Source organism: Argopecten irradians, chromosome 6 (assembly GCF_041381155.1).
Source record: "Argopecten irradians isolate NY chromosome 6, Ai_NY, whole genome shotgun sequence".
NCBI lineage: Eukaryota > Metazoa > Mollusca > Bivalvia > Pectinida > Pectinidae > Argopecten > Argopecten irradians.
Window position 1 is genome coordinate 23387859 of NC_091139.1, and position 13851 is coordinate 23401709.

A 13851-nucleotide genomic window follows, 5' to 3' on the forward strand; every position below is an offset into this window, starting at 1 on the left:
TGAAATGTTAAAACATTAGACTTAATCAATACAAATTCTCAAAATTCTAGATTTTTTAATCCAACCAGATATCCCAGAGGCATTCAACAAAGAATTGAATATGAAGTTTGCTCAAATTAATCTTCCTTATAAATTGGAGATGCCTCTAGATTTTCCTGATGACAGGCGTTCCCAATCTCTATGTATATATGTTTCTGGTACCATTCATTTCATTTAAAGTTATATGTGCCGTAATTTTCAAAATCCTGAATCAAGGTGAGCTTGTAATATGTTATTCACCAGTGTTACCAGCATTTTGAGAATTACAATACTTACAATGCACAATTTTTATTTTACATATACAAATAAGAGCTCAAAATGAATTTTAGCAGTATTGCCAAAAATCATTGAACATTTTTATATAGTGACTTCTGCAGATAGGTTTCCATTTTAACCCATACATAAGGCATGAAAAAAACAACTTTTATAGTGCATAATCTCTGCATTATAACTAAATCATACATGTTTGTCTGTCCATTTGAATGATTTCCATATCTTAATTCATCAAAACTTATTATTTTTAATAGATTACCAAAGAAAACTTAACATGTCAAAATTTTTGCTTAGATATGTACAGTACATATCACTTTAACTAATATCTAAATTAGAATTATCTAAAATATCTATATAAGGTGTTTCTTAAGTAGCTTATATTGAGCCCTTCAAGTCAAAGTTCAGAGTTCAACAATTGTGATCTTGATGCTTTAAGCATCCCTAAGACTTGATGTGTTGCAATTGCTGCAAGCAATGGAATACAAAGCAAAATGCTTAGGGCCTGGGAACTGGATTAGTGCTAGCCATTATATTTACATACCTAATGCATATACTGATCTTCCTATGCTACATTTGTTATGGCAGGACTAGACACAGATGTTGGATAAAGCCGTTAAATATAGCTAGGTTGAGATAACTGACTTTATTTGTACCCAGTACTTTATCTATAATTATCAGCTCAGCACTACCATCAGTGGTAACAAATCATCTACACATTACAGAAACAACAACAGCTCAGTAATACTTTCGAATTCACACCAAATAAACATTCTCAAGAAGTTTGATCTTAATATTATTTTTACAGACCACTTAACAACATATAAATTTGTGTACATCAGATGGAAAATACTTAACTTTGATTCACAAAGTTCTTGACAAGTTTAAAACTGAAAATATCACCTAGCTCTATCACCAACCAAGTTTTCTTTATTATATTTGTGTGATATCACACAAATTATAAGAAGTAGAAATGGCTCGATAATTTATGATTATAAATTGACCTTGTATATATTTTCTCATCTCAATATTATTTTTAACAAAATCTCCTTTTTAACTTTTCATTGAAATAGTGATATAATATAAAAGCTAAAATCCCAAACAGCATAGGTGTAACCAACCAAACTTGGTTTTGAGGTAACAACAACCCCTGGTGACATTAATGTGACATACGCCACAGACATTCTAACTGTCTTCTTAAGCTTAAGTACTTGAGAATAACATTTCCGACCTGTCAGCTGTACCATGGAGCCCTACCATATAATAGACATTGACCCAATTACATACACATATGTATACATGCATCCCCAGGTAAATAAGTATATACCTGCAGGTTCATACCAATATATACCTGACTGGTCCTACATATGATGAGGTCCAAGACAAGATTGAACATTTTTTGCAAATCAGATGGATACAATAGAGACACTAAGGGTTTGGATATTAGTTTTAACGTCCTATTAACAGCCAGGGTCATGCAGTCAAACCTTCATCAGGACTTCCCAAATGACAGAGGAACACAGGTTGAATTGTGTTGGAATTTATCATTTGGGACCCTAGAAAATTGGTCTTATTAAGCAGGTGGTCTTTGTACATAGGTTGAATTGTGTTGGAATTTGTCATTTGGGACCCTAGAAAATTGGTCTTATTAAGCAGGTGGTCTTTGTACATAAGTTGAATTGTGTTGGAATTTGTCATTTGGAAACTATAGAAAAGTGTCTTATTAAATAGGTGGTCTGTTTACAGAGGTTGTCATTAATACAGTCTTTACTATATAATAAACATTATGATATTGATAAGTCTTGACAACACAGAAAAGAGGAGATAATTAAGTTCAATAAAGAGAGTATGTAGAAGATGTATAACCTCTCATGCATGCAATGAATCTTTCTGAACTTTTCTGAAAATGTTTCTCCACATTCTCTCGAACAAAGCTGTATTGTGCATTAGAAACACTATAGCTGTGACTTACCTGATGATAAATCGATCCCCTGGACTTTTATCATACAATCTCTGACACCCTACGTTATCTGAAATAAACACAAGACAAGTTGTAACATTTATAGTAATACTTCCATACTTCATTAATTGTACTAGATACCATATGCTAGTAAAATTTAAATTGTACAGTTCTACTATTGGAATCTGATACAAAAAATATGGTACATGTAATATACTTTTACTTCCTAATTCTAAGTGCTCTAAAGATGGAGTTACTCAATAATACATATATATTTCAGTTTCTATCCATGTTGGACTCCAATGATACTACTGAAAACAATCTGTTTCATTTCGCACAAGAAAATATCCTAGCTAGGCCTATTTAAGTACCGTAGGCCTAGCTTCCAAATAGACCTAAACTGTGGTTGTTTTAGCTATAATATGAAGTCCATCACATCAAGTTCTTTTATCTCTTTTACTAATTATAATTAACCCATGTTTATCTAGTAACGTTGTGGTACCAATAAAGGATAACAATAATAATACTGGTATAATGTGCTGTCCCTGAATCAAAACAATGTAAGCAGCACCTCTCATCACCAGCAGAGGATGAAGCCAAGACGATGATCAGAGATAATATTATATAACAGACTTAAGGTCAATCAATGAAGGGTGATTTACCTTTAATCAGTTATGAAACTTGTATATTTACTAGGCTACATTAACCACAAGAACAATGTCATCCCATCATGTTAGATTTTAAATTTATTATTTTCATTTTTAATTGAAGTGAGAGACAACTGTACCATACTGTATTAACATTATCCTTTAAGCAGCTTTGGCCGGCGATTTTTGCAATATTATTTCTAAATCTATTGTAAATGTTTTATGTTCAACCTGGATCAACTTGAGTTGTAATCATTTTCTATGTGGCACTTACATTTTTATAATGTTTGGTAGATTTAATTTACATGTGACATGTGTCATGTGTATTGTTCTGTCTGGACTTATAATAAACAGTGTACCTGAAACCCATATGGTTTTAAATAATAAATGAACTGAATGAGTTTCTCATCATACCTTTACAAAACACCTTTATAGCAGCATTAATAGTAGCCTCTGAATGAGTTTTAAATTCCTCATATCTATAAAGAACATGTATACACATTATACTACATCTTAAGTTACTGAATGACTACATTCTTCAATTTTCATAGTATAAGCACCCTTGCCATATAAGTATACAATTATCCTGTGTATTTAACATTCAATCCTCATCCACTTTTGATACACATGATATTCAGAGCTAAGGCGTGAGTTCCTAATGAAAAGGAAGTTGACATATATACCTATAACAGGGTGACCTAGACCTGCACCAACTTCTCACTATAACCACAACAGCATATCAACTTCCTTATAAGAGCTATATTATCGTATTCGATCCAATAAGCACACCCATCCTTATATGCGCCCCTCCTCTTTTTTTAAGCTTCAATTTCATTTACCGTATTCGACCCAATAAGTGCCCATGTCCCTATAAGCGCACTTCCCCTGTATGAGGCCTTGATTTCAATTGTCCACTCATGAATAAAGACCAAAACTACAAACAAGAGGCCCAGAGGGCCTGTATCGCTCACCTGGTTTGTAATGCCAAGTAATGTTCTGAATACAGGTTCATTGTTTCCTTTCTGAAGGAATTTTAATATTAACCTCTAAATCCCCTATTAGGCCCCACCCCTCCTGCCCCCAGGGGGTCAGAGCCAAAATTTATACAAGTTCTGTTCCCCTTCCCCCAAGGATGTTTGTGGCCAAATTTGGTTACATTCCATTCAGAACTCTATGACCAGTAGCGATTTAAAGGATTTACCTCTATTTCCCCTATTGGGCCCCGCCCCTCCTGCCCGTGGGGGACCAGAGCCAAAATTTATACAAGTTCTGTTTCCTTTCCACCAAGGATGTTTGTGGCCAAATTAGGTTACATTCCATTCAATACACTATGACTAGTAGCGATTTAAAGGATTTACCTCTATATCCACTATTGGGCCCCGCCCCTCCTGCCCCTGGGGGATAAGAGCCAAAATGTATACAAGTTCTGTTCCCCTTCCCCCAAGGATGTTTGTGGCTAATTTTGGTTACAATCCATGCAGAACTCTTGGACAAGTAGCGATTTAAAGGATTTACCTCTATTTCCCCTATTGGGCCCCGCCCCTCCTGCCCCTGGGGGGTCAAAGCCAAAATTTATACAAGTTCTGTTCCCCTTCCCCCAAGGATGTTTGTGGCCAAATTTGGTTACAATCCATTCAGAACTCTATGATTAGTAGCGATTTAAAGGATTTACCTCTATTTCCCCTATTGGGCCCCGCCCCTCCTGCCTCCGAGGGACCAGAGCCAAAATTTATACAAGTTCTGTTCCCCTTCCCCCAAGCATGTTTGTGGCCAAATTTGGTTACATTTCATTCAGAACTCTATGACTAGTAGCGATTTAAAGGATTTACCTCTATATCCCCTATTGGGCCCCGCCCCTCCTGCCCCTGGGGGATCAGAGCCAAAATTTATACAAGTTCTGTTCCCCTTCCCCAAAGAATGTTTGTGGGTAATTTTGGTTACAATCCATGCAGAACTCTATGACTAGTAGCGATTTAAAGGATTTACCTCTATTTTCCCTATTGGGCCCCACCCCTCCTGCCCCTGGGGGGTCAGAGCCAAAATTTATACAAGTTCTGTTCCCCTTCCCCAAAGGATGTTTGTGGCCAAATTTGGTTACAATCCATGCAGAACTCTATGACTAGTAGCGATTTAAAGGAAATGTTGACGGACGGACGGACGGACGACGGACGGACGGACGGACGGACGGACGACGGACGCCGCGCCATGACATAAGCTCACCGGCCCTTCGGGCCAGGTGAGCTAAAAACTGTGTAGATTTACAATAATTTCGTCTTATTAGCACCTTTTCATTTTTTCAATTTTTTAAACACCCTGGGCGCTTATTGGGTCGAATATGGTACTTTGCATTAAATTCTACCTGAAAATATGAAAACTTTGTTAGATTACTTACTTTTTGTTTTGTTTTCTTTTGCAAATTGATTTATGGCTTATTTTGTAGAATAATTTCATGAAAGGCAAGTCCAAGTTTGTTTCTATTAAAATGCCTCATGAGTTGTTTAATTTTTCTAAGCGCACTGGGCGCTTATTAGGCTGAATACATGCAGTACTACGTATACTCATAGCCTGATATTAATATACATGCCCACGACTAGTAATTTTACCGGACTATATATATAGCTAGTGCCAATTGTAATGAACTAGTCCGATGGGACTAGTGGTTCGATCCCACCCGATTAAAATAAGTAAAATACTATATTTACAAGTGGTCAATTGAATTTTTTAATACATTTTGAGTGCATTATCATAATGTATACAATTATCTCAGTCTTGATGCATCATTTTGCGAAAGTTTGAACTTGTAATTTGGGTCAAAAATTGTAAACTGATCATGACAGATTTCAGCAGCAAAACACTGTATATTTAATTTATTTAAACTAGAGATTAAATAATCGGACTTAAAAGTAACACTTTGGGGTTAACTTGTCCACATGACTAACAGCCAAAAAAAATAACATCACAGACTGTATAAAAAGAGGTTATAATTACTGTACACTTTACAATTTTTTATCGATTTGATTCTACAATTTGTCATTCCTGACATAATCCCTTTCCTTTGCCATAACAATTCATTTCTACACATAATTATACAACACATATTATTATATAGTCACTGATGAATTAAACACGCATTTTGTTGTCAATAAATATGAGTATGTATAATATATAGATCTAGTATATGTATATGTGAATGAAACTGAAACAGTTTTCTTTATTTACATGTACAATGTACTTTTATGTACTTCACAGGTACTCTAATTACCAATGTCAAAATGAATGTGAATTGTGAAGCTTTTATTTTAAAGGACTTAAAAAATGAGGTAGACTGCATGCTTGGACACCTGAAGTCAATAAAAAATTAGCTAGATCAAACTAGGCCAGTACCCAGGGGGAGATAATCTAGTTCAAGATATCCAGCTGAGATTTGTTTTTTACGGAGTTATTCCTAGTATTACTGGCAAGTAATCAATTTGAGGTGATATTGTTGCTTTCAAGATTGAAAGAGTTATATAATGCTGCAATCCATTAATTTTGGAGTTATAGCAATCCATATCTATAGAGGGTTGTGGGTTTGAACTTCTGTTGAGGCACATGCATGCATTTAAAACAGTCACACAAAAACACACACAAAAAAAAGCAAAATTGACCCCTTTTGACCCCGCCCCTCAGGCCCCCGGGGGGTCAGCCCTATCATTTGCACGATTTTGAATCCCCACACTATAAGGATGCTACCATTGTATTATGGGTGCTATGCCATGCTTAGTTTCAGAGAAGAAGTCGTTTATATGGAAATAGCCAAATTGGCCCTTTTTCACCCCGCCCCTCAGGCCCCAGGGGGGTCAGCCCCATCATTTGCACAATTTGGAATCCCCACCCTTTAAGGATGCTACCATTGCATTATGGGTGCTATACCATGCTTAGTTGCAGAGAAGAAGTCATTTATATGGAAAAAGCCAAATTGACCCATTTTGACCCCGCCCCTCAAGCCCCCGGGGGGGTCAGCCCTATCATTTGCACAATTTTGAATCCCCACCCTATAAGGATGCTACCATTGCATTATGGGTGCTATACCATGCTTAGTTTCAGAGAAGAAGTCGTTTATATGGAAATAGCCAAATTGGCCCTTTTTGGCCCCGCCCCTCAGGCCCCCGGGGGATCAGCCCCATCATTTGCACAATTTGGAATCCCCACCCTATAAGGATGCTACCATTGCATTATGGGTGCTATCCCATGCTTGGTTTCAGAGAAGAAGTTGTTTATATGGAAATAGCCAAATTGGCCCCTTTTGGCCCCGCCCCTCAGGCCCCGGGGGATCAGCCCCATCATTTGCACAATTTGGAATCCCCACCCTATAAGGATGCTACCATTGCATTATGGGTGCTATCCCATGCTTGGTTTCAGAGAAGAAGTCGTTTATATGGAAATAGCCAAATTGGTCCCTTTTGGCCCCGCCCCTCAGGCCCCCGGGGGATCAGCCCCATCATTTGCACAATTTGGAATCCCCACCCTATAAGGATGCTACCATTGCATTATGGGTGCTATCCCATGCTTAGTTTCAGAGAAGAAGTTGTTTATATGGAAATAGCCAAATTGACCCCTTTTGACCCCGCCCCTCATGCCCCCGGGGGATCAGCCCCATCATTTGTACAGTTTTCAGTAAGTAGCCCATAAGGATGCTACCAGTCAAATTTTGTTGAAATCCGACCAGCGGTTATGGAGAAGAAGTCGATTGACGCCGGACGCTGGACGACGGACGCCTGACGCTGCGGTTTCCCCTTAAGCTCACCTCGGTCCTTCGGACCAGGTGAGCTAAAAATGAAAAATATCACATTTTAGTACCTTGTCTGTTGTCATTAAATAATTGATGGCAATATATTTATATATATGTATACTATATACATGGAAAAATAAAACCACAAACTTCCACTAGCACTTTCACCATGTCTTGATGGTGGCTCGTCTGATCAAAAGCCATCAAGACTAGCGAAAGCCCTAGTGGAAGTTCATCGTTGAGTTGTTATATTTTTCTATAGGTTTAACTTCACATGGACTATATACATGTATATACCGTTAATAGTATAATGAATTTAAAGAAAAATCCTTACGGACGAAAAATATATAAGAAATAAAAACAATAACAACCATATCTTGATGGCTCTTCTGATCTAAAGTCTGGCATAATGACATTGATTGATATAGTATATGTATATACTTCTCCAGATACTGCTTTAGATTAAACATTAACTTTAGTACTGTTTGATTTAGCTGCAAAATGTGTGTTTAATATGATCTAAATGTCATATATTTGCATACATGTCCAGGTTTTTGCCAGGCCTTAACAATCTGGTCTGTTAGAAGGACCTATTCCCAAATGAAAAAAGCAATGAGGACCTATTCCCAAATGAAAAACGCAACATATTTTCCAAAATTCAGTCTGTATCTTCTCAATGCCAGTAGAATTAACTTGAAACCCCAAATGATGTGTCATATCTAAAAGAAAATGAAGAATATTAAAATACCATTGAAAGAAACAGCTAAACCTTCTTTGTTATTTTAATTTCCACATTCTGCTATTATTTCAACAAATTGTGAAGAAAAATTAATTCAAACGATGCTCATAACATAAGCTACATGATATTTTCCAAATTTTTGAAAAACACCAATGATATTCCCAATTTTTGCAATAGAGTCCTTTTCCCAAAATAGCTGGCAAAAGCCTTGATGTCATATCGGAATCACAAGTCGGCTCAAATGACAAAATAAACGGTCAAAACCCAGATCAGACCTAATCCAACATCTTGTACATTGTATATCAAAGTATTTTCATTTGTTTATTATTTTGTATTTACCACTCAAAGATTGTTTTTTCAAACAAAAATTGTCAACAACACATGGATGTAACTAGGGGATAACTTAATTCTCAATCGTGTTTAAGTATATCTCTCTTTAAATATTCCAACTGCAGTATGTATATCGTTATTTCAATAAAGTTTTTTTTGAAGACTGTCTCATAAGCATTAATTAAAATATGATTAGTAGAGAAACCTTAAATTTTACTTTATCCAAGACAGGGATAATTAGTTCAATCACTTATGGAGTGTTTGTCTGCTATCTTGGCAACATGTTTTATCGACTAGATCAAACTATCGGAACTCCTCAGACATGGAGGTGTTTTGAACAAAAAATCTGCGGAAAATTTGTCTGATATTGTATTGTTTCAAGGCATAATTATCAAAATACATAAAAGATAAAAACAGTCACATCAGATTAAACTTAATGTACACAGCATACAGTAATAATTATTTGTACAGACAGATCAGATCACCGATGTCAGCTAGAAAGCTACATAAAAATATATATATATATACTTTCGATTATGTTTTTTGCAATTGATTATCAGAATCGTTGCTTGTAAACAACAGTTTTTCAGTTGCATGTGTAAAGTGTGTGTAAACTGTTTTAGGAGACAGCAGTATGTTATTATGTGACTCTCTGTTAAAGTGGAACTCGTATGCCTTTCACTGAAACATATACACACAAAATATGCCTCACCAGGTAACATTATACTAGCAATAGACAGTCGTCAAATGCCCTTTATAAAGTTTGTGTGTTGAGCACGCAAGCAGAAGCAGAAACGAACATCCTCCTTTACAGACTATGGTTTATCATTTAATTAAAAAAAAAAAAGATAAGTAAGATTTCAAATTTAGAGTTTAATTTTTACGATTTATGCAATGGGCTGGGGCACCGCAGCAGGTACAATTCTAATGGCCACTGCTACCGGTAGGGCTAGGATCAGAATGTATATGCATGGATATATACGAATTGTACACATAATTAAAATGAACATCAATGCAGCTGTGGATTGCAATTTCAACAAGAAAAGAACTATACAAACATGTACCTATGTAATGGTACATGAGCACACCATAAAGATAGGCATTATTTCCAGGTATTTAAACAGATTTACCTTTATATCATAAACACTGTAATAACTGGGTGATATGGCCAGATTGTTACTGTATATATACAATCCTACAGCAGAGATAACAGATATGTAAATGCTACAACATGCCAATCATCTGTTTCAGCTACAAATTATATATATATTTACACATGTATTATGACCAAATGTTGGTCGCTTTAAATAATTCTTGGATGATTCCTTGGATCTCTACAATTGCTTTATCATAAATGTTTTATTTGTAATTTCAGTTCTATTTAAACTGTGACCATGCACGCAATGAAATACTTGTCTATCTAATACCTGTACCAACTTGTATGTGTAACTGATAATTTGGGGAACTTTGCACTTCCACTCTAATGATTGTCACTGATTGTGTACATACATTCATGATATGTACATATACTGACCTATACCAGTTAGGCTACATGGTGAAACAATTTAGGTCATAATATAATTAAGCTTTCTAAATGTTATCATGAACTATAGCTAGAAGGACTGAACTTAAGATGGATGACTGCAGTAAATCAAAGAATCCCAGGAATGTATGTGTTAATCTAAATAGTTAATTCATTCATGCTCATATACAATCTACCAAAAAATACTGTTTCCATATAGGTCAACATCCTGTTACAAATTAATTAAGTTATAATTAATATCACCAGTAATTATGTATACACTACTAACTCATGTTTGATACTGGGATGTCTTTTTTAGCTAAATATTATGTATAATTAACAAATATGAACTTGGAATCGCATTATAAGGATGAGTATTAACTACTGGTGGTAGTGGCAGACACACAGTGTGTATATATACGCACAAGATGGTGTCAGGTGGTTACCATATACATTGTACAATCGTCCAGGATGATTCTAAATACATGTATATGACATCAATTACTGCTTGTTAATGCAACGGCATGTATATAAGCTTTAAACATGTATATAAGCTTTAAACATGTATATAAGCTTTAAACATGTATATAAGCTTTAAATAAAATCTCACTTTTAATTAGTATACATGGTGTTTCAACCCCTATAGCAAGCAGGCAAACATCCCAGTACATCTATAATTACTATATTAGATGCGTGTATCATCGTGAAGTTATTAGCTAAGATTGCATATGCCTTGTACTTAATTTACATCTTTCAAGATTTCTGATCAACTAATTTAGTTAAATATCTCCCATCTACAATCCACATTTATGTTTGACAATCTCTTATTTACCTTTAATTATTACACTATAATCTGAATTAATTAATTGACAATATCCTATTTGTTCACCTATTTCCAGTCATTTTGTAATTAATAGATTACAGAAAGAATTATTAATGGTACCAGGTAAATGCATGTACTCATATACTAGAAATTCAACAATTATTACATTTTGTTGACTTGAGTTTGAGGTCAATCTAACATGTATATATGTGTTATGTTCAGGGGTGAAACAGTACAGATACTCCACGCTTCGGTACATATTGCGGTATAGAGTGGACGGTTCGGTTTTTTTGGTTCGGTATATGTAAAAGTGATAAGAGATGAATAAAGCTATGAACTCAGTGTAAACTGTTCAACTCCATGTTTATTGAATTCGAAAATCAAAACTTCACTGCAAATTGTCCGGAATGACCAATTTTTTTTTTAAGAACACAAGTTGCCTACTTTTTCACAAGAAAGGGAGGCCCTCTGATAGCACACATACTATATCATGTTTAATGTATTGCCATGCTTATACGGAACATTGGTACAACATATACGGCATATAGTTGCCGTGGCGTCCTTTGTTCTAAAACCAAATTGTTTCAAAACTGCAGAACGTAATGATACGATGCTCTATTGCTGGAGCATCTTTCAAATGTACAGACAATGCCTTCTCCATTTTCTGTCAAAACATTGATTTTATGTAAGGCGGCTTGCGATTGGGTCACAATGATGGCCTCATGTCCAATCAGAGACTCGTTGTTATCAGACTTATATAACTGGCGTACAATGAAAAAGACACCCATAGAAATTACCTTTCCACCCAGTGTGCATGTACCATACTTTGTGTTGACAATTTAATATTGTGTACCGAACCGAGCATGTAATACCGCTGTTCTACTACACTGCGGTATACCGTTGCACCCCTAGTTATGTTGAACTAGAGGAGTCTGATAGTTCAACATAACACATATGTTGACGGAAAACTGAGTCTACAAAAGTTTTGTTATACCTTCTATCCTTTACCTAAATAAGAAAGAAACTCTCTCATTACACATGTACATTCAGGGGTATTAATATCAGTCGATCGGTACCCGGTACTTTTTGCCGGTTAAACCTGGTTGTGGTACCACCTGATTTGGGCTTTGAAATAAATGGTTATGCAATGATTATAGTTTTGAAATAAAATATTAAGAAAAATAAATTTGTCCATTATATCAATGGTACTCTATTTGATAGTACACAGAACGAAAGAATGTAATAAAAAAGTGACTTTTGTCTGAATCTGTCCGTTTCTTTCCACATTTGGCAAATGACAAGCCATGTATACATCGGCGAAAGTTGCCAAGCAGTGCCAAATACTAATAAATTGCAACGTCATTATGACGTTAGCCGTCAACATTTTGATGCTGATTGGTCAGCATTTCAAGGGCACAAACATCTGAAATATTGGACTCTATTTTTACTACTACAATACAAAGTAAAGGTATAATAATTCATTATGTGCATAGAGAATGTCTCTTTTAAGTTCCTAAGTAGGCCTAGTCCAAAATTTCTGATGATCTTGCTATATATATCACCAATATCAACATCAGAACCCTTCTGATCATTGTAGGCCAAGGCCTAGTACAAATGTAGCGAATAAACTCTGCATCACTTTTTTAGTTTCACTTTGGATTATGCACGTATACATTGTTATGTATGCATCATGTATATAGGCATGCTAGTAAATGATATACGGTTTATAGGAAATTGTGCAATAAACATAACTTCATCAACTTTTAAAAATTAAAGGAATTGGTGTCGATGTAACAAAAGAAATGAGAAGTGTGGCTGGAGTTGTGATGGGGGGCGTGACGTCGTACGTGTCTTCACTTTCAGGAGCCCTAGGGAAAGTGTCATGACATGTAAAAAAAAGGCGAAACAGACAACGTAATACCACCTCACAAGTAAAACAACAAAATGGTAATAAATAAGACTGTTTCTTACCTTTTTATCCTACATATCATCATTAATACGTCCTGATACTAGTCTAGTGTGTGTGGGCAGACTCACGAGTCTAGGGTGTAAACAGGACAACGCGCTACTAACACTACCAACACTCGAACTTCATCATGGGTTAACTGAAGACACATTACAATATGATATATTCAAGAATACGTATTTTAACTTACCTTCATTGTACTTTTACGAAACTGGGCGATGTTTCATCACTTCGAAGAGGGTTAATGTAACTAGCAACTTAATAACTATAACAGAACATTCACGAGGTTAACGACAGACAGTACCCGCCTCTAACACTACATCAGCCAGGTGCCCGGATAATTGAACTCTGAACCATACGTCACACGATAATAGCAGACGACGCATTAGTTATATGGGTCCATTTATGGACATTGTTAGGTCTAGTCTATCAATGCACGAAATAATATATAAACAAATTAACATTGTCACATATGTGTCGGTAGTACCCCCCGACCCCGAGTAAATTCGAGTAGATTTTAAATTCTTTCTAAATGATCTTTTCAAAGTCTTGTATGGCGTGACTTGCAGCATCTGTATCAGCCGATATTCCTTTTTAAAAATCCATTTGATTGGTCGGTCGGGAAGCATGAGCATTAATTTATGATAATATTGGTAATTGCTAAATTGATATGTCAAAACAAATTAGCCAAGATAGGAAATTTAGAATTATATTTGTGCATTAGAAAAAACATTAAAAACATTAGATATAATGATACATACACGTGTAGATTCTACAGGCCTAG

The 13851-nt window shown here is 35.6% G+C and overlaps 1 protein-coding gene across 6 annotated transcripts in view; it reads right to left on the reverse strand.

Annotated features, from left to right (window-relative positions):
• Positions 1 to 13398, reverse strand: part of LOC138325370 (disabled homolog 1-like) — a 33758-nt gene extending 20360 nt beyond the window's left edge. For 5 of the 6 annotated variants that reach the window (XM_069270980.1, XM_069270982.1, XM_069270981.1 and 2 more), the window contains exons 1-2: positions 13258 to 13398; positions 2282 to 2339 (exon numbers count right to left, since the gene is read on the reverse strand). The gene's annotated coding sequence lies outside the window, so the exon portion shown is untranslated. Of the gene's footprint in view, positions 1 to 2281; positions 2340 to 13072; positions 13168 to 13257 lie in introns of those variants that run through there. The other variant, XM_069270978.1, reaches the window with a different exon arrangement.
• Between the last annotated feature and the right edge of the window lie 453 nt (positions 13399 to 13851).